The sequence below is a fragment of the Suncus etruscus genome, chromosome 12 (assembly GCF_024139225.1).
Source record: "Suncus etruscus isolate mSunEtr1 chromosome 12, mSunEtr1.pri.cur, whole genome shotgun sequence".
Classification (NCBI taxonomy): Eukaryota; Metazoa; Chordata; class Mammalia; order Eulipotyphla; family Soricidae; genus Suncus; species Suncus etruscus.
Window position 1 is genome coordinate 5,338,398 of NC_064859.1, and position 21,796 is coordinate 5,360,193.

The 21,796-nt window shown below is 37.5% G+C and overlaps 1 non-coding gene across 1 annotated transcript; it reads right to left on the reverse strand.

The window, feature by feature from the left end:
• Positions 1-20,474: 20,474 nt before the first annotated feature.
• LOC126025079 (U6 spliceosomal RNA) lies at positions 20,475-20,581 on the reverse strand. Its single transcript, XR_007501125.1, has one exon. It is a non-coding gene; the product is annotated as a U6 spliceosomal RNA (small nuclear RNA).
• Between the last annotated feature and the right edge of the window lie 1,215 nt (positions 20,582-21,796).

Below are 21,796 nucleotides of genomic sequence, written 5' to 3' on the forward strand. Positions count from 1 at the left end.
GTTTTCTGATTTCTGTCTTTGTGTTCTGTTCAGATTGATCTATGCTTTCTTTGAGTTATTCAAACATCTTTCCATATTGCTATTTTAAGTTCCTTATCTGAGGTTAATCAGGTGGTTGGAATTTATTAGGTCATCCGAGCTTTCGTCTTCATTTTCTGTGTTTGCCTGCGAGGTTTCTCCATTGTCACGCTTGTAGTGTGGTTTTTCCTGCATTTTGTGATGGGGTTCATCGGTTAGAAAGAGTGCGCAGCCACAACGCGAAGTGAAGCCAGGCAGCTTCAAAATGCAGTTTTTGGGGGGTGCACTCCCTAGGCCTTTGAGGAGACTTTCAGGGATTCAGAAACACAGGCAGACAGGCACAGGTGAAGTTTCCCTTGAAGTCATCAGAGTGAACTTCATTCATATATCTTTGGTACTGCATTGTAATTGTTGGTTTATTTATATGTATTATCTGACAAAGAAGAGATCTCTCATTTTTGGCTTATATCTTTCATATATCAAATAGCTTTCAGACAAATAAGATGTGTTCATATTTCTTAGATAAATGAGTAAATAAAATTAAATGTTTTTCTGGAAAGTGACACAAACCTAAGTTTTATTTTTTAAAAAATATTTAGGAAGGGACTGGAGAGATATTAGTTTGTAGGGTGCTTGTCTTGCATGTGACAGACCTGTGCTTGATTCCTGGTACCATATATGGTCCCCCAAGTCCTACTCAATGTGATCCCTAAGTGCAAATCTAGAGTAAGCTCTGAGTACCATAAGATGTGGCCACAGAACTAAATAAAAAAATAAATATAGTGCCATAAACAGCAGTACTGGAAGGCACTTTTAGCAATCTATATCCCTTTGAGTCATATCCTCATGCCACCCCAATTTTTAATAAAAGGGAACTAATGTCATTGTACTTAGTATAGATAGAATGTAGATCAATAATCAAAACTTGTTGTTTGTGATAATTAATGATACATCATCTATGTAAGAGTTGAATGAATTGGCCACTTAATAAATTCTTGGGACTATGGCATTGGTCTATGTTATTGACATGTTTTTTACTAGTAAATTTGAAAACCACAAAAACTGTGATTGCAACAATACTGTATAAATGAATCCAAATTTAATAGTAAAAACAGAATCTTCTTAATTGTATTGTGGGAAACCTGGGAACTGCATCTGGAAAGTTTATGATTAAAAAAACCCAAATTATGTTCCTCTTTTTTTTCAGAAGCATGTCATCTATCAAAGGAGTTATTGTGACTATTTCCTAGTAGATCTAGATTTATCATTTGTTTTCTTTATTCCTTCAGTCAGTTGAGCCTACCTTTCCAGTAAAGAAAAATCAAAGAAAGTAAGAAGCTATATATTTTTTGCAACAGGATGGTCAAGTAAGGAAAGGCAGGAATAAGAAACTAGATAAATTGTGACATTGGAGCTCTGGGAAAAATTCACACCATTTCCCCCTTTATCCTGTATATATTTTCATAGCATCTGAGTTTGAATTCACTGGAGCTCCTAGAAATGCAAGCCAAGTGGATGATATGACTGGATAAAGAACTTTGAAAACTGAAATGCCCTAAACTCACTGTTTTAATCCAGCAGACAGGTTAAATTTCTTTCAAAGGTTTAAACACTTCAGCTATCAGCCAGCCCACAGCCATAGCATGCATTTGCAAGGTACCCTTGAAGCTTGGACACCAGAAGGAACCCCATCAAAGTGAAAAGGAAATAACCTGGCATTCTTCTTTCAAAGGAGGGATATCCAAACAAGATTTCTAAACTTAAGCTAAAAGCCTGTTCTCTGGAGCAGAGGTGGACATGGGGACAGATAGTTTCCTGATGAGACAGCTTTGAAGTCATCCATTAGTAAACATGTTTCCTTCCCAAGCTGTGCACACACACTAGGTTACCACCTACAATTCTAACTCTACCACCCAGAAGAAACCCCAGGGGGCATGACTTTCCCTCATGAGGGATAAAGAGGAGGCCAGAGAGGATGCCCATGACCTCCTGTGTTGGGCATCAAGACAGCTGTGCTGGTTTCCCACTGCAGTAGAGAGCTGGTGTTGGAAGTGTCAGTGCTGAATTTGAACTGGCATATTTCTAAGGTCTTTTTACTTTTTTTAAAGAAAATATTTTTGAAAGGAAATCAGGTTAGACATTCCTGAAGCTAGCAAGAGCTTATGAATACACAGTCCTATTCTCCTTGGACATGTAAATGCAGTTAGTTTTGTAAAAGACCCAAATACTTCATCCCTTTACATTTAACCTGAGCCTTTGGAGGAATGCAAACACTGATTTAGAGCCAGGCCTCTGGTAAAGGGTTACCATATGTGGGCCATACAAGAAATTCCTTCTTGTCATTAGAATTTTTCTACAGAGTGTACTATGAATAGAAAGTTTGTGCGTGGTTATGAATATGGATAAAATACATCATTCATGGCCAGGGAATGGCAAGCAGAATTGAAAACACATATTTTGGATCACAGAATATTTTTAAAAATATATTTAAAAGAAAATAAACACAGGTTCTGTGTGTTCATTTACTGCCTGAAGTACCTTTGGGGAAAGAGACATCAACAACTTTTCTTTCCAAACCATTTCTTTCCCTTGTGCTTTTTTAGCACAAACCTGGACCCTCTGGAAAGAAATAGGTGTCTCATAAAGTGCATGGCAAGTTGTTTTACTGGCAAGCATCATATCCCCTTCCTGTAGAAGACAAGGAATTGAGTCTGTGAGTACACCCAGAAAGTTTTAATGGCTTGGGAGATATCATCAATGCATTCCTTTATTTGTTTACTAGCCTTCAGTTTTGGAAGGACTCTGCTAACTTCTAAGTTTTATGCTTTTTTTCCCCAAAGGTGTGAAATATTTATTTGTTGCTTCTTCTGATCTTTTCTTTATTCCCCTGACTTATATTATTGTTTAGATGCCCAGGCAATCCCTCATTTATTTCACTTTAAATCATCTCCCTGTTCTTCCTGCACATGCACTGAAATGGTCACTTTCTGTTTTAAATTCCAATTCATTCATGATGCATGCTCCTGTTTTCTAAGAGGCTTGTTCTCAGGTAAATGTCAGAAAGGCAATACAAAGTTATGAATTTATATTGAATGGTGAGTGACCACTAAACATTTTTTACTAAAAGTTACATATTTTTCATCAAAGAAGTTTATAAATCACATTCATCTTCATTATCAAAAAAAGTTGTTTATGGGGACAGGGAGATAGCACAGTGGTAGGGTATTTGTTTTATGGTTGTGTGTATTTGTGTGTGTTTACCATAGTACCATATGCATAATTGATAATTGATACTGTAATAAGAGAATTGTACATCCTTTGATTCTGAAACTACTCGGGAGGTACCCATCAGCATGCTTGAAGGATTACACAGTGATTCTTGGGCACCTTCTTGAAGCAAAAAAAAAAATTTTATAATATCTTTATTTAAACCCCTTGATTACAAACATGATTTTGGTTGGGTTTCAGTCATGTAAAGAACACCCCCCCTTCACCAGTGCAACATTCCCACCACCAATGTTCCAAATCTCACTCCACCCCACCCCACCCCACACCCACCTGTACCCTAGACTAGCTTCCCACTTCCCTCATTCATTCACATTGTTATGATAGTTCCAGTGAAGTTATTTCTCTAACTGCACTCACCACTCTTTGTGGTGAGCTTCTGAAGCGAGCTGGAACTTCCAGCCCTCCTCTCTTTATCTTTGAGGATTGTTGCAAAAATGTCTTTTATTTTTCTTAAAACCCATAGATGAGTGAGACTATTCTGCATCTATCTCTCTCCCTCTGACTTATGTCACTCAGCATAATAGATTCCATGTACATCATGTCTGGGAAAATTTCATGACTTCATCTATCCTGACTGCTGCATAATATTCCATTGTGTATATGTACTACAGTTTCTTTAGCCATTCATTTGTTGAAGGGCATCTTGGTTGTTTCCAGAGTCTGGCTATTGTGAATAGTGCTGCAATGAATATAGGTGTGAGGAAGGGGTTTTTGTATTGTATTCTTGTGTTCCTAGGGTATATATCTAGGAGTGGTATAGCTGAATCGAATGGGAACTCAATTTCCAGTTTTTGGAGGAGTCTCCATATCACTTTCCATAAAGGTTGGACTAGACGGCATTCCCACCAGCAGTAGATAAGAGTTCCTTTCTCTCCACATCCCCACCAGCACTGCTTGTTCTCATTCTTTGTGATGTGTGCAAATCTCTGTGGTGTGAGATGGTATCTCAAAGTTGTTTTGGTTTGCATCTCCCTGATGATTAGTGATGTGGAGCATTTTTTCATACAAATGTGCCTTTTGGCCATTTGTATTTTTTCTTTATAAAGTGTCCATTTCTTCTCCCCATTTTTTGATGGGATCAGATTTTTTTTCTAGTAGAGTTTTGTCAGTGCCCTGTATATTTTGGATATTAGCCTTTTTTCTGATGGGTATTGGGTGAATAGTTTCTCCCAATCAGTGGGTGGCTCTTGTATCCTGGACACTATTTCTTTTGAGGTGCAGAAGCTTCTCAGCTTTATGTATTTCCATCTGTTTATCTCTGCTTCCACTTGTTTGGAATGTGCAGTTTCCTCCTTGAAGATGCCTTTAGTCTCAATGTCATGTAGTGTTTTACCTATGTGCTGTTCTAAATACCTTATGGTATCACGTCTGATATCATGGTCTTTAAACCATTTGGATTTTACCTTTGTACATGTTAGCTGGGGGTCTATGCTCACTTTTTTGCAAGTGGATAACCAGTTGTGTCAGCACTACTTGTTGAAAAGGCTTTCTCTGCTCCACTTAGGGTTTCTTGCTCCTTTGTCAAAAATTAGGTGATTGTATGTCTGGGGAAATCTCTGTGAGTACTCAAGCCTAAATCACTAAACTGAGGGTCTGTCTTTATTTCAATACCATGCTGTTTTGATAACTAGTGCTAAAACTTTCCTGAAAACAAATGATAAGGACACAAACTACAAGAATCTATGAGACACTGCAAAAGTGGTCTTGAGAGAAAAATTTATAGCTTTGCAAGCACACATCAGGAAGAAAAAAGGGACATACTTGAATAGCTTAATGATACAGCTCATAAAATTAGAAAATGACCAATAAAAGGAACCAAATATAGGGAGACAGAAGGATATAACAAAGCTGAGAGCAGAAATCAATGAAGTACAAACCCAAAAAACAATCCAAAAAATTAACAAAAGCAGAAGTTGGTTTTTGAAAAAATAAACAAAATTGATAGACCATTGGCAAAACTCACAAAGAAATAGAGAAACCTGATAACCCATATTAGAAATGAAAATGGGGGAGAGTTTTGCTCCCTTGTATGGCTCGGGGGAGACAGGGTTTTCTGTGCGGCTTGGGTGAGAGTTTTGCTCCCTTGTACGGCTCGGGGGAGACAGGGTTTTCTGTGCGGCTTGGGTGAGAGTTTTGCTCCCTTGTATGGCTCGGGGGAGACAGGGTTTTCTGTGCGGCTTGGGTGAGAGTTTTGCTCCCTTGTGCGGCTTGGGGGAAACTTGGTTCCCTGTGCGGCTTGGGTGAGAGTTTTGCTCCCTTGTGCGGCTCGGGGGAGACAGGGTTTTCTGTGCGGCTTGGGTGAGAGTTTTGCTCCCTTGTGCGGCTCGGGGGAGACAGGGTTTTCTGTGCGGCTTGGGTGAGAGTTTTGCTCCCTTGTGCGGCTCGGAGGAAACTTGGTTCCCTGTGGGGCTTGGGTGAGAGTTTTGCTCCCTTGTGTGGCTCGGGGGAGACAGGGTTTTCTGTGCGGCTTGGGTGAGATTTTGCTCCCTTGTGCGGCCTGGGGGAGACTTTGTTTCCTGTGCGGCTTGGGTGAGACTTTGTTTCCTTGTCGTCAGGACCGACTCCCCCCCCCAGTGAGTCCCTTCCCCCGGGTGGGCCCTGGAAACGCAAGTTGAGCAACCGGAATAGTCGGGGGAGATAGGGCCAGCTATCTGGACTCTCAGGTGACCTAGAGCAATCCACCCCCTTGGGCTCTGGAGCGGATCAGGGACTCCCCAAGGGTGAGGGCAGAGCCTGAAAGGGTAGACTGAGGGAACTCCTTCAAGGGAGGTTTGGAGGGGGCGGAAATCCATTGACTCCCAGAGAAAGGAGGGGGGATTGAGAGCTAGGCTCAACAGCGCCAGTAACCATTGTGGCCAGGAGTGGAACTGCCCCGCTGACAGAAATAAGGAGCAGAAAAGGGAAAAGACCCACAGCAGGAAGGCTGAATTCTAGGAAGCAAAGGGGAGGAGAAAGGGCTAGGCTCAACAAACTCACCCAACAGGCCCCTCTAGAAACACCTTCAGGAAGGGGTCAAAGCAGGCCAAAATTAGAAGCCACAGCACTCCAAAATACACCATTAAATACAAAGAACAATGCGTAAAGCAAGGAAATCGCTAATAACTGGAGACACCATGACAAACCCTATCAAATTTCCAAGTCCACCAAAACGCACAGATCCACGGGAAGAAGACCTAAAAGCTGTCATGAGGAAGGAAATGCAAGAATTAATAAAAGAATTGAAAGAAACCCTAGCAACCGAGTATAAGAAATCCATGGACGAACGAATCAGCCAAATTAAAGAAGAAATGTCAAAGAACATGAGAGATTCCATACAAAAAGAAGTGAAGGACTTAAAAGACAAAGTAGCAAGTCTTATGAGCAGAAACACAGAGTTGGAGAAGCACATCGAAGAACTCGAAGGAAAACTACAATCAAAAAAAGATCAAGAAACCAACAAAGAGATAAAAGGCAAAGCACTGGAAGGAAAAATCCAATATCTAATGAACAAAGACAAAAGAAACAATCTAAGAATTGTGGGTATACCAGAAGGGGAGGAAATAGGGAAGGGGGAAGAACAGGTAGTCAGGGAGATAATAACAGAGAACTTCCCCACACTCTGGAAAGACACTTCAGGACAAATCCAGGAAGTCAAGAGAGTCCCTAATAAAATAGACCCTAATAAACCCACACCAAGACACATAATAATCCAAATGGCAAAAAACAAAGAGAAAGAGGAACTCCTAAAAGCAATAAGGGAGAAAAAAAACCTCAAGTACAAAGGAAAGGACATAAGAATCAAACCGGATCTTCCATTTGAAATAATTCAAGCAAGAAGACAGTGGAATGACATATTTACACGACTGAATGAAAGAAACTTCCAACCCAGGGTCCAATACCCAGCAAAACTATCATTCATATGGGAGGGCAGACTAAAAACATTCTCAAACATGAACGAACTTGAACTATTTGTGCAAACTAAGCCGATCCTAAGCGACTTACTCAGAGATGAATTACACAATCCAAACCCCCGATTGTAACAACAACCACTGCACAAAATACAACTGCACAACAGTCCTCTCTATCAATAATTTCCCTAAATGTGAACGGACTAAACTCTCCATTTAAAAGACACATAGTAGAGAACTGGGTTAGGAAAAATAAACCTGACTTCTGCTGTCTGCAAGAAACACACCTACAGCTACAGGATAAGCACAGGCTTAGAATAAAAGGATGGAAAGTAATTATTCAGGCCAATGGAAAACAAAAAAGAGCAGGGACAGCCATTCTTATATCAGACCAAATTGTATTCAACCTCAAGAAAGTGATCAGAGACAAAGAGGAACACTACTTACTGATCAAGGGAACATTAGATCAAGAAACACTAACCCTGATCAATATCTATGCACCTAATGTAGAGTCAGCAAAATATGTGAGGCAACTACTGGCAAACCTGGAGAAACACATGAAGGGAAATGTGATAATAGTAGGGGACCTCAATACTCCACTATCACCACTGGACAGATCCACCAAACAGAAAAATAACAAAGAAATAAGAGCTCTAAATGAAAAATTAGAAGATTTAGGGCTAATAGATTTATATAGAGCCCTCCACCCCCAGAAAGCAGAATACACATTCTTCTCAAACCCACATGGAACCTTCTCCAGAATAGACCATGTATTAGGATACAAAGCCAACCTATATAAGACCACAAAGGTAAGGATCATAAGAAGTACCCTTTCAGATCACTATGCAACAGAGGTTAAAATTGATGTCAAGAAGAAGCAATGGAGAAAAACTAGTACCTGGAGATTAAACAACATCCTGCTCAACAACAGCTGGATCAAAGGACAACTCAAGGAAGAAATAAAAAGATTCCTTGAGACAAATGACAATGAAGAGACAACATGTCAAAATTTATGGGACACAGCAAAAGCAGTAATTAGGGGGAAACTCATAGCAATAGAGTCCTATGTCAAGAAACAGGAAAATAACAAAACCAACAGTTTAAAAGATCACCTCAAAGAATTGGAACAACAGCAACAGAGAAATCCAACCACAACCAGAAGGCAAGAAATAATAAAAACCAGAGCAGAAATAAACAACATCGAAACCAAGAAAACAATACAAAAAATCAATGAGACCAGGAGTTGGTTTTTCGAAAAAATAAACAAGATAGACAAACCATTGGCAAAACTCACCAAAAAAAGAGGGAAAACACCCAAATCAGCAGGATCACAAATGAAAGGGGAGAGATTACAACAGAACCCCAAGAAATACAACATATCATGAGATCATACTATGAACAACTATACTCAACTAGGCTAGAGAACCCAGTAGAAATCGACAGATTCTTAGACAAACACCCTCTTCCAAGACTGGAAAAGGAAGATCTAGAAAGCCTAAACAGACCAATCACCTCAGAGGAAATTGAAGACGTAATTAAAAAACTCCCTAAGAACAAAAGCCCAGGCCCAGATGGATTTACAAGTGAATTCTATCAAACATTTCAAGAAGACTTACTACCACTTTTCCATAGGCTTTTCCAAACCATAGAAAAAACAGGAATCCTCCCCAACTCTTTTTATGAGGCTAATATCACACTCATTCCCAAAGAAGGCAAAGACACCACCAAAAAAGAAAACTACAGACCAATCTCACTAATGAACATAGATGCAAAGATACTTAACAAAATCTTAGCAAACCGAATTCAGCACTTCATCAAAAAGATCATACATCACGACCAAGTGGGATTCATACCAGGAATGCAAGGTTGGTTCAACATACGCAAATCAATCAATTTGATACATCACATCAACAACACGAAAGACAAAAACCACATGATCATATCAATCGATGCAGAGAAGGCATTTGACAAAATCCAACATCCTTTCATGTTAAAGACACTCAGAAAAATAGGGTTAGAAGGAACTTTCATCAAGATAGTTACAGCTATATATGAAAAGCCAACAGCCAACATTATACTTAATGGCAAGAAACTAGAAGCATTCCCACTAAGGTCAGGAACTAGACAAGGCTGTCCACTCTCTCCACTCTTATTCAATATAACCTTAGAAGTCCTAGCAATAGCAATCCGACAAGAGAAGGGAATCAAAGGAATTCAAATAGGGAAAGAGGAACACAAGCTATCTCTATTTGCCGACGATATGATGATATACATTAAAAACCCTAAAGAGTCCACAGGAAAACTCCTAGAAACAATCAGCCAATACAGCAAAGTGGCTGGATACAAAGTCAATACACAGAAGACAGTAGCGTTTCTATATACAAAAAATGAAGTTGAGGAGAGAGAGATTAAAAATACAATTCCATTTAAGATAGTATCAAAAAATATCAGGTATCTAGGAATCAACCTTACAAGAGAAGTGAAAGACCTATACCAGGAAAACTTCAAAACACTCCAGAAAGAAATTGAAGACGATCTAAAGAAATGGAAGAACATCCCATGCTCATGGATAGGTAGAATTAACATAATCAAAATGACTATCCTACCCAAACTCCTATATAGATTTAATGCAATCCCTATCCAAATCCAGACACAATTCTTTAAAGAATTAGAGCAATCATTAACAAAATTTATCTGGAACCACAAAAGACCCAGGATAGCCAAACACATACTGAAAAACAAGAAGCTAGGTGGAATCTCCTTACCTAACTTGAAACTATACTATAAAGCATGGTACTGGAACAGAGACAGGACTTCAGACCAGTGGGTCAGGACAGAATTCCCAGACATAAACCCCCAGATATACAGTCAACTAATATTTGATAAAAGAGGCAAGAATCTGAAATGGAACAAAGAAAGCCTATTCAACAAATGGTGTTGGCACAACTGGAAAACCACATGTACGAAAGTGAAAATCAACCCATACCTCACTCCTTATACAAAAGTCAACTCAAAATGGATCAAAGACCTTGAAATCAGACCCGAATCTATAAAGTTTATTGAGAATAAAATAGGGAGAACACTCGAAGACCTATATATCAAAAAGGTCTTTGAGAATGGAGCACCAATGGCAAGAACCTTAGCAGCAAACATAAACAAATGGGACTACATCAGACTAAAAAGCTTCTGCATGGCGAAAGAAACCTTACTTAATGCAAGAAGACAGTTAACAGAATGGGAAAAAATCTTTTCACTAGACATATCAGATAAAGGGCTGATATCTAGAACTTACAAAGCACTCAGAAAACTGAGCCCCTCAAAACCAAACAAAGCCATAAAAAAATGGGGAGAAGAAATGAATAGACACTTCTCTGAGGATGACAGAAGGATGGCTAACAAACAGATGAAAACATGCTCACCTTCACTCATCATCAGAGAGATCCAAATCAAGACAACAATGAGATACCACCTTACACCAGTGAGGATGGCTCACATCAAAAATACTGAGAACAATCTTTGTTGGCGTGGATGCGGTATGAAGGGAACTCTCATCCACTGCTGGTGGGAATGCCCCCTAGTCCAACATCTATGGAGAACAGTCTGGAGAGTACTCAAAGAACTCAGAATTGAACTCCCTTTTGACCCAGCAATTGCACTCCTAGGTATATACCCCCAAGTTGGAAGAACATTCATTCCAAAATACGTGTGCACCCCACTATTTATCGCAGCACTCAGTATAATAGCCAAATCTTGGAACCAACCGCAATGTCCAACAACAGATGAATGGATCATTAAGATGTGTTATCTATACACAATGGAATATTACATGGCAGTCAGAAATGATACAATCACAGATTTTGCAGCAACGTGGATGGACTTAGATCATGTTATGTTAAACGAAGTAAGTCAGAAGACAAAAGATAAACACAGAATGGTAGCACTATTCTGAAGCACATAGAACATACATCTCAATCACAAATAATACTTAACAATCAAATAACAGGGTCTAACAGGGTAGAAACTCCAACCACTGTAATAGTCAACATATACCTCGGAACCGTGCCCAAAACACATGAAAAAGGAACAACACAAACTCGCGACTACACATTATACCACAAAGAAAACAGCAACACCAGAACAGCAGCATAGAGAGAACAGGTACGTAATTAACCTTCTACAATAATGGCCCATAATAATCATGTAGAGATCGTATACAGGAACACAGGTAAAGAATACCAAGGCAAACCACTGGCTCCAATGGAAACATCCCATAAAACTACGTATTAATGCCTCTATCTTACTATATTTAAAATAACCTCTCAGCTTTTCTGTCCACAGGCGTTCTTGGATACAAAGGGCGGACAAGCTAAGATGGCAACTCGGGATATCACACGAGATACCATACCCAGTTTGCACTACGAGTTGGCCCTGAGAAAACTCTTTAACATACACTTTATCCCTAGGTTTACCTTCTTTTAGGGTTTCAAGCATGTGACCAGTCAGACCACCGAAGCAGTAACAGCGACGTACAGACCCAAACTACATGCTCTATTCACTGAACACATTCAAGCAAACCAGCATTCCCTTGCTATTTTCTCCTCTCTTCTCACCACTTTCTTGGTTTTCTTTTCTATTCTTTTCTTTACTTTCTATCCTTTCTCTTCTCCCTTTCTTTCTAATGTATTTTTCTCTTTTCTCCCTACCTACCCCTTCCATACACCTTACCCTTTCCCCCCTCTGGAACTATCCCTCCACCCCTCAAACCCATCCAGACCTCCCTCTATATTAAAACACTTCACCCTCAGTCCTTAATCTATTAGGCAACAAGATCGACCTCCTACCCCAACGAACCAGTACCCAGCACCCAAGAGAAGGGACACCCAGTCAAACCCACACCTCGTCCCGGGCAAGAAAAGACAGCCAACTCCCCTGCGGACTCATGCTGCGAGGCCCTCCCTACCAACTCCCCCTAACATGGACTGTTTCTTGAAACCGGACCTAGGTCCAAAAGTATCCCCAATGCAAGAACTCTTCCAAGACCTCCCTGCCGCAAATTTTTACCAACCTGAAGAAGGTCAGGGGGTGTGATAGGAAGATGCCTGGGAACCCACACATCACAAGAAAAACCCAAAAGACAATGGGAAAAACTGTACTTCCAACATAGGCATAAGACCTGTAATACACCACTTCGTTATCTGCTCTCCCCCAAATGTAAGGTAGTCTTTTGCACCACTTTGGTCCTTTAAAAACTTCGCTAACTCATTTTCGTTCTTTTTTTTTTCCTCTTAAATTTATTTATTTATTTATTTATTTTTTTAAATGTTGGTCCTATATATACATTTGTGAGCACATACGTTTTTATTTATTTTATTTTATTTTATTATTATTATTATTATTATTATATTTTTTTTATCATTTTTGGGTATGTGACCTGTGTCTGTTATCCCCTCTGTCCACCCCCAACCACACCGACAATACAATGTGGCTCCACCTCCCCCTGCAAAGACACACTAAATAATGGGGAAACCTTACATATAAAAAAAAGAGCTCTTATCTACTAGAGATAGGAACTCATAGTTGTTTACAATACAGAGGTATCTCCTACCTTGAAAATATGTCATGTGGAATCACTTAGACCTCAGATGATTAGATGCCATTCATCCAGCCTTGAACCCTGGATCCCAGACATAGAATCGGCACAGCTCTTCACAACAGCTACAGGAAACAAACTCCATCCGGAACAGCCTTAACACTGCGGGGTCAACAACAAGGACCAGCTCTAACATGATATCCTGACAAAGAGGAAAATGTGAACAACTTGACCTTAGAGCAGATTAGCCTACCTTACCAGCTAACGACAAGACAAAACCAGAAGACTCGGCACCCTTTGGTAGGTCCAAAAGCCAAGATCGTGACTTACAGATGACTGGCTACTAGAACCACGACCAGACAGTATACATCTTGGGACCAATAAAAAAGCCCTAGTTTAGGGTTTGAACTATGACTTGCACAATAAGCATGATCCCCAGTCCCAAAGGTCTGACAGAGACAACTGCAACAGAATGGGCCTTCTGGAAGCACAAAGAAAGACGCTAACCTAGGTGCCATCCTAGGTTCAGTGCAAAGACCAAGGTCACCAACCACAGAAGATGGACTAAAACGACACTGAGGTAACAGAACCTCTAGAACCACAAAGACTGACTTCACCATAAGTCCTACCTCAGGATCTGTGCAGATACTGAGACCTCTAAACACAGAGCTCTGAGTGTATCACCCTGGACAGAACAGAAGTCTTCCACACACCAAAAAACACCACCAGGAGAATAAATGATCCTGAGCAAAGTCTGGAGCTGATCCCATGACAGTATACTCCAAGGACGGAGAAACCCCATATTTCTTAGGCCATGTGAATTCCTTTTCGAATGACCCCAATATTTACTGTGCCAGGGCAGGAGGGGAAAAAACAAAAATACAAAAAGCACAAAAACTTGGTATTTTATATATATGTATATATATGTGTGTGTGTGTGTATATATATATATATATATATACATATATATCTTTTACCTTCATTTATTATTGTTATTATTATTTTTATTTACCTATCTATTTTGGTCGATTTCTCTGTTTGGGTGTGATTATTGAAATCGTCGTCCCCAATTATACTTATTTTTTTCTATTCTTTTCTTTTCCCTCGTTATGTGCTATGCCATGTTTCTTATTTCAAGACCATGGTATGTTTTTGGTTTGTTTGTTTGTTTTTGTTCTGTTTTTTGTTTGTTTGTTTGTCTGTCTGTTTTGCTTTGTTTTTCGGCTGTTTTTTTTTTTTTTTTTTTTTGTGGTGCTTATCGATATAGCTGGAGTCCTCACTGGATAATTGACACTTTTTTTGGTACTGGTGGAGTGTTTCACCTTCTTTCTCTCCTTCATCTCCCAAATCGATGATGAGAGCCTCTAGAAGGATTCCACCCATTTTGGGCGTATTAGACTCTTACCCCAGTTTATTTATCTTCTCCTTCTCAGGCAAAACCACGCAACTTGAACTAGCTAGTCCTGCCTACAGTTAGAGGGGTAGATAAGGGAGGCATCAAGACCAAACAGGTGCAAGACTACTAAGTAGTGGGTTGGATACAGAGGGGACCACATATTCTAGCCGCCCTGGGGGGTGAGGGAAGAGGAAATGGGAGGTAGGACAACAACGGAGGGGTAGGGAGGACAATTTGGGGATGGGAATCCCCCCTGATTTTATGTAAATATGTACCTAAAATGTTATTGTCAACAATATGTAAGACACTATGATCAAAATAAAAATTATATTAAAAAAAAAAAGAAATGAAAATGGGGAGATCACTACAGATATTGCAGAGATTCAAAGGGTAATCAGAGACTAGTTTGAGAAACTCTATCTATGCTACTAAATATGAGAACATGGAAGAAACGGATAAATTCTTGGACTCTTATAACCTTCCACGGGTAAGTAAGGAGGATGTAGCATACTTAAACACCCCCATCACTATTGAGAAATTTGAAATGGTAATCAAATGTCTGCCTAAAATGAAAAGCCAGGCCCAGATGGATTCACTACTGAATTCTTGCAAACTTTTCAATAGGAACTACTACCAATCCTAGCCAGGCTCCTTCATGAAATTAAAAAAACGGGAACACCCCTAAACAGCTTTTATTTAGTCAACATCACCTTGATACCAAAACCAGACAGAGATGTTGCCAAAAAAGAAAATTACAGACCAATATCTCTGGTGAATGCAGATGCAAAGATCCTCAACAAATTCCTGGCAAATAGGATCCAATGCATCATCAAGGAGATCATTCACTACAATCAAGTAGGTTTCATCCCAGGAATGCAAGGATGGTTTAACAGATGTTAAAGTCTATCATCATAATGTATAAGTCTATCATCATAATACGAAACATCAACAAGAAAAATAAAAATCACATGATCATATCAGTGGAAGCAGAGAAAGCATTTGATAAGGTCCAACACCTATTCTTGATAAAAAAAAACACTCAGCAAGATGGGAATGAAAGGAACCTTTCTCAATATAGTTAAGGCCATCTACCACAGCCAATGGCGAATATTATCCTCAATGGAGAAAAACTAAAAGCCTTCCCTCTAAATTCAGGTAAAGACAAGGCTGTCTGCTCTCACCACTCCTCTTCAACATAGTACTGAAAGTACTTGCTATAGAAATTAGGCAAGAAAAATATATCATTGGAATCCAAATAGGAAAGGAAGATGTCAAGCTCTTACTGTTTGAAGATGACATGATACTCTTCTTAGAAAACCCTAAAGACTCTACCAAAAAGCTTCTAGAAACAATAGATTCATATAGCAAGGTGGAGACTACAAAATTAACATACAGAAGTCAATGGCCTTTTTATACAGCAATAATGAGAGGGAAGATATGAACATTAAGAATGCAATCCCATTCATATTACTGCCACACAAACTCAAATATCTTGGAGTCAACTTGACCAAAGATGTGAAGGAACTATACAAAGAAAACTATAAAGCCCTGCTTCAAGAAATAAGAGAGGACACTAGGAAATGAAAACACATACCCTGCTCATGGATTGTCAGGATTAACATAATTAAAATGGCAATACTCCCCAAAGCATTATACAGATTTAGTGCGATCCCTCTAAAGGTACCCATAATATTCTTCAAAGAAGTGGATCAAATTTTTTTTAAATTTATTTGGAATAATATACACCCTTAAATAGCTAAAGCACTCCTAGGGAAAAGGAATATTGCAGGCATTACTTTCCCAACTTTAAACTGTATTACAAAGCTATAGTTATCAAAACAGCATTGTATTAGAATAAAGAGTTTTATGCTTTTATTTTTGTCTTGTTCAGTTATTCATGAGCATAAATTGTATCTATGCTATTAAATATTTATTTGAAAATTTACCAGTTCACTCAACACAAAGAGACCTGGACTCTCAAAAGTTAAAAAAGAGAGTTCTTCTGATTCTCTTCAGCTGGCATGTTGGGGGCTCTGGGCAGGACAGCTAGCGATAGTTCTAATCACAGAGCAAAGTCGTGCTTTGGATTTAACAACCCCCAACTATTTCAAAAGACATAAAATGAACACATATGTCTTTTGAATATTTTATGTGAATTTTCTTTAACAGCTATAACTCTTTCTAAATATTCTTTTACCATGACAATTCTATTCACTTTTTATCTTGTCTTCTCTTTGTGAGCTGTTCAGTAAGGAATTTTGGTGGAAGAGTCCCTCAGTTGAATGATTATGATTGAACCATGTCATGGGGATTGTTGGACTTGTTCTTATGGCCCCCCATATGCGCCGATAATGTCATGTGGCACTGTTCTTTGTTTGCATAGGCACATTAAAATGGGAAAATACTATACATACAAATAAGTTCTTATCTAATAAAGATTGGAACACACACATCTCGTAGTGCAATGGGGCCTTACACCCTGAACATTGATATAATGACCTGGCACAGGCCTCAGAAGAATGGGCATCCTCCATTCACCCCTGAGGCAGGGAAGCTATCTATGAAACATCCATGGTTTTTTATAACAAAACCTGGAAGCAATCCTCTAGCAGGGAAAACCCTACCACAGTTCTGACACCGACTGCTCAAAAGAGACTTCCTTTAACACTAAGACTTGACAGCAACAATGACCTGCTTACAGGACAGGGTTTTCTGCATTGCCCTTTAATTGTGAGGTGAAATGAGAGGACACTCTGCACCATCCTGACTGCAATATAGGATATGCAGATTCCAGGATCTTTAATACAGAAACATGATACCAACAACAGAGACTGTGTAAAAAATAAAAGTGTATTGGCACTACAGACAATGACCTGGATTGGACAAACTAGTTTGCCTGGAGCCTAGAGTTGGTCTTATGCCAGGAAACTTCAGGTGTAGGGTCTCCTTGTATTTTGGCCAATGCTTTTTCTTTCCATGTCCCTCATATTTTGATGGGCCTATGCAAACAATAATTGCCACTCTAACACCATTTTTACTGTGCTCCTTTGACTCTAATCCTTAAGAAAAACAGCCCACTTAAACTTTTGAGGTTAACTTAAACTAATATGCATGTGCATAGAAATGTAAAAAATGTACTTTGCCTTCAATGTTTAAGTAGTTACATAAGTTTTATGTCTTTAGATTGCTTTGTGTGCTGCTAAGAAATATTATGTACTACAATCTGGAAACTTGAGGGACAAAGTAATTGTACATGGGTTCTGCTTTATTTTTTTTTAATGTTCTTTGGCTGAAAGTTCAAAGTTAAGATATCAGCAATGGAACTATTGAGAATTCTGTTTATGGGTGATTGTCCTTCCACTGTAACTTTACCTTGTCCTCTTTCTTTGCATCTTTGTTCTCATAATATAAAATAAAAAATAATTAAAAAGTTAAAAAAGAAATTTTTCTTCCTCTCCACTTTAACAGCACAACATTCCATTACAGTCAACTTGTCCATCAACTTCTTCATACTTTCTCATCTTAAAAAAACTGTTCACTACAAGCAGTTACGTTACAATAAGACACAGAAAACATGACTATAATGTGCATTGATTGAAATGGCACCTTAGGAACAATATCTTTATTCTCTGAATATCACTGGAGCCATCAGCTTATACAAAAGACTGTCCAAAATATATATACACTATTACTATTTTTTTGCCTCAAAAATTTAAATAAATTCACCAATAGTATTTTCTAAATGTGTGAGATTATAATGTGGAACTTGTTTTAAATGCCGTGGGTGGGAAAACTGGGTACGTGGTTTGCAGGAGACCAAGCTACTGTCCAATTCCTGAATTTTAACTTTCATAATATAAGTGTATCTCTATATTGTATATACATAAAATAATAATAATGAGTGCAACAGTGATTTCTGAGGAATGAATCCTTAGTCTAAGGCAGACATGGACCTTCTTCATGCCAACATCTGCTATGCTAAAACATAAAGTGTTGCAAGTTGACCTAAGAGTTCTTGCAAAAATTGTGGAAGGGAAACAGTATAGAAACTTGCTGACTTCAACAATTATTCTGTTGTTATATAAAATTTGAAGAAGTCAGTTTATAACCCGTGGGAGTAGGCAACCTATATATCACCTCTAGTCCTTTTATAATTGTAGCCCCACACATAATTGCAATAATTGATCCCAAATCCACTTTGATTACTATTAGATACTCTATATAAGGTTGCCTCTGAGAGGCATAAATATGACCTTTTAGCTTATTTGTGTAGTATTTAGTCTAGTATTTTTATTAATATTGGCTAAAAGTCATTTTAAAGAGACAATTTTTGTAATGGTGATATTGATAAGCTTTAAACTTTAAATGTGTTTAACTGTAGCATACCAAGAACTGACACTCTTCTTAGTTTTCCTCTCCAGATAAAAAGTAAGACTGATATAAAGACATTTTTAGTGGTACATCCTAATGACTAAAATAGTGTTGATTTTCTTTAATCCATGTCTAGCAGCTTAATTAAGGTATTACTGACAATCAAAGAAATGAATATCTTTAATGTGTGAATTTGGTGAGTTTTGGTATGTGTAAATATTTATGGCATTATTATCATAATCAAGTTTTAGAAATGGACAAGATCACCTTTATTTTCCTTGTGTTCCTTTGAGTTTTGTGGGGTTGTGTTAATTTTTTATGGGTAAGAATACTTCATATGAGATCTATTTTCTGAAAAAAATTGTAAGTGTTATAATAGCTATAGTGTGATTACGCAGATACCTAGAACTATATATGTAGCATAACTGAAACTTCATGCTAATTGATCAACTTTCATTCTATCTCTCATCTCAACCCTGATGCTGTTGTTAATTTAGTAAACAATTAATCAGTATTTGTAGATGAATGATTCCTTAAAGATTTCAAGAAACTTCAAAGATGAAGCAATTTCTTCTTTAGTTACAAACTTTAGTGTTTGGCCTACTCTAAACAAAGTGCTTTTCTCTATGCTATGCCAGATCCACTTTCCCTTGACATTAGTCTGTGAATGCTGTTACTCATTTATGAATGGTTGACCTACTTGGTACAATATTATTTTTTTTGATAATGTGGTATTTTTGGAAGACAAATAACTGATATTATTTCTTATTCCTGACACTTATGTGGTAACTAAAAAATAAACCTAAATATATGTTCTTGTTGCTGAGTAATTTGTCAATGTTTAAAGATCCAGGAAAGGAGGATGTTTTGATAGAATTTGATAGAATCTCACAGATTTTCTTATTACAAATAAATGTATCATATTTACACATATATATACTTACATGTATACACAATTATTCACACGTGTTCACTATATATAAACAGTTAGAAAAAACTAGCATGTACTCTTCATAAAGTTAAATTTCATAAAAATTTTATGAAAATTAATTATAGTAGAAATATCTTTCAAATTAGTTCAAAGATCCTTAAAATGTTATCTTTATAGGATAAGAGGCTTAAATATTGCATTTAAGTCAATATTCTATGAGTTTTGTTTTTAGTAGGAGGAAGAAAAAGGTCAAATCATGATTTTCACCAAATTATCATTCTCTCTGCTTTACTCTTGTTTTACCCAGGGACTATTTTTTTTTGAAGCCACTCCAATTTCCAAAATTTATTAAACTTTTTCTTTTTTTTTTTCAGAAATCCCCCAAAATAAATAAAAAGAGTAGATGCATTTAAAATTGTTTTGACATATTGATTACCTATGTTTCTCTGAAGTGTTGGCCAAGTGCATTTAAAATTAGAGGCAGTATTGCTTGTAAATGTAAGAGAATTAGTAAGAAGGTGAAAAGCATTTTAATTATTTTTATACAGCTGACAAAGTGATGTGATGTGTGTCCTTCAAACATAAATATCCTGCAGTCTGAATTTTACCATCTTTTGGCTGCGAAAATTTATACTTGTCTTTTAAACATATCACTTGCGTTTTTTGACCTCAAAAGGATTCAATATTTAATCAACTGTGTTAAATTTCTATTAACTGTTGTTTTTATATATGTAAAATAGTTTTATTTAAAGAAAGCCAAATACACAATAGACTATGATATTATTTTAGAAACACAGATACACAATGCTTTATTTCATTAAACCACAACTTTTAGTACATGTAAAAATAGCTGCCTAACAGATAATCAGAAAACACTTAGGTTAATGTCTTGATAAATGTGTAGTGTTTTTTTCCATGAAATTATAAAGTTGTAAGGAAATGTATAATGTTATACATTTTAAGACAGTAAAATATTTTGGGAGATTTTTTTTTTTAAATATGGAACGCTTCATGAATTTGCATGTCATCCTTGCGCAGGGGCCATGCTAATCTTCTCTGTATTGTTCCAATTGTAGTATATGTGCTGCCGAAGCGAGCACAATATTTTGGGAGATTTAAAATCAGCAAAAAACAAGGCTTATATTATAATAAATAGATTATAACTTCATAGTGCTGAAAACAATAAAAACTTTGTTTATTGCAGACTACCCAGGAGTCTGCACTAGGTCAGTAGTATTTACACAACAAATACTTGTTGATATATGGAACATAAGGAATATATTCATAATATATTCAAATATTCCCATATAGTTCAGGGATGCACATTTAGCCAAGGAGAAATCAATACCAAACAAGGCAAAAAGCAGCCTTGAAGTAAATGACCAAAAACTATATCCAATTCAGCTAAGTAAACCCTTAACAGTCCAGTTTGGTTTTCTGTATTCAATATAATTTAAAACATTTACATTTGTTTTTAAAGATTTACAAATTAAAAAGTCAGTAGTTTGATTAAATCTTACACATAGAATAACTATTCTCAGTTTTCCATCTGTGAAAAACACATTTCCCACAATAATATTCAAGGCAAATTGGAAGGACCAGCATCATTACAGGGATTTCCTTCATTGCCTTCTCAAGATTGTGTCAATGATACCAAGAAAAATAAAAGCAACGTAGAATACATCCCTGGAGAGTTCAGATGCAAAAACTGAAGGGTCTTTTTTTTTTTTGGCCACACTCGGTGATGCTCAGGGATTACTCCTGGCTATGTGCTCAGAAATCAGTCTTGGCTTGGGGGACCATATGGGACTCTGGGGATCGAATTGCAGTCCATCCTAGGCTAGTGCCCACAAGGCAAACACCTCCGCTCCGGCCCCCAAGACTGAAGGATTTTATACCTAACCAAAATGCAACCATTTTATGTTACCAACCTCTTTTTGCAATTTGTATGGGTCTACTTTCTTTTGAAAATAAAAAAAATGCCATTCTATAAAATTAAGCATATGATAGAAAGTTAAAGATAAGAATGATAAGAATGAAAATGCCATATATAAGCAATAGTGCTTAAAGTTCCTGGATCTTATGGTCTTGAATGGGCAATTCCAGTTTTGTTTAATACTGTCACCCCCGTAGGAACATTGCAATGTGTAGTTGAAGTCACATAATGTTCAGAAACAAAGTAAAAGAATGGTCAGCTAGCAACAAAAGATTACTAAACCTTCTGAAAATGTTTAATAACCTCATTAAAAATACAATCATTCTCATAAATTTGCTTGTTACTGTACTTTTTCTCCTTTTTGTCTTCTTTCTTTTTA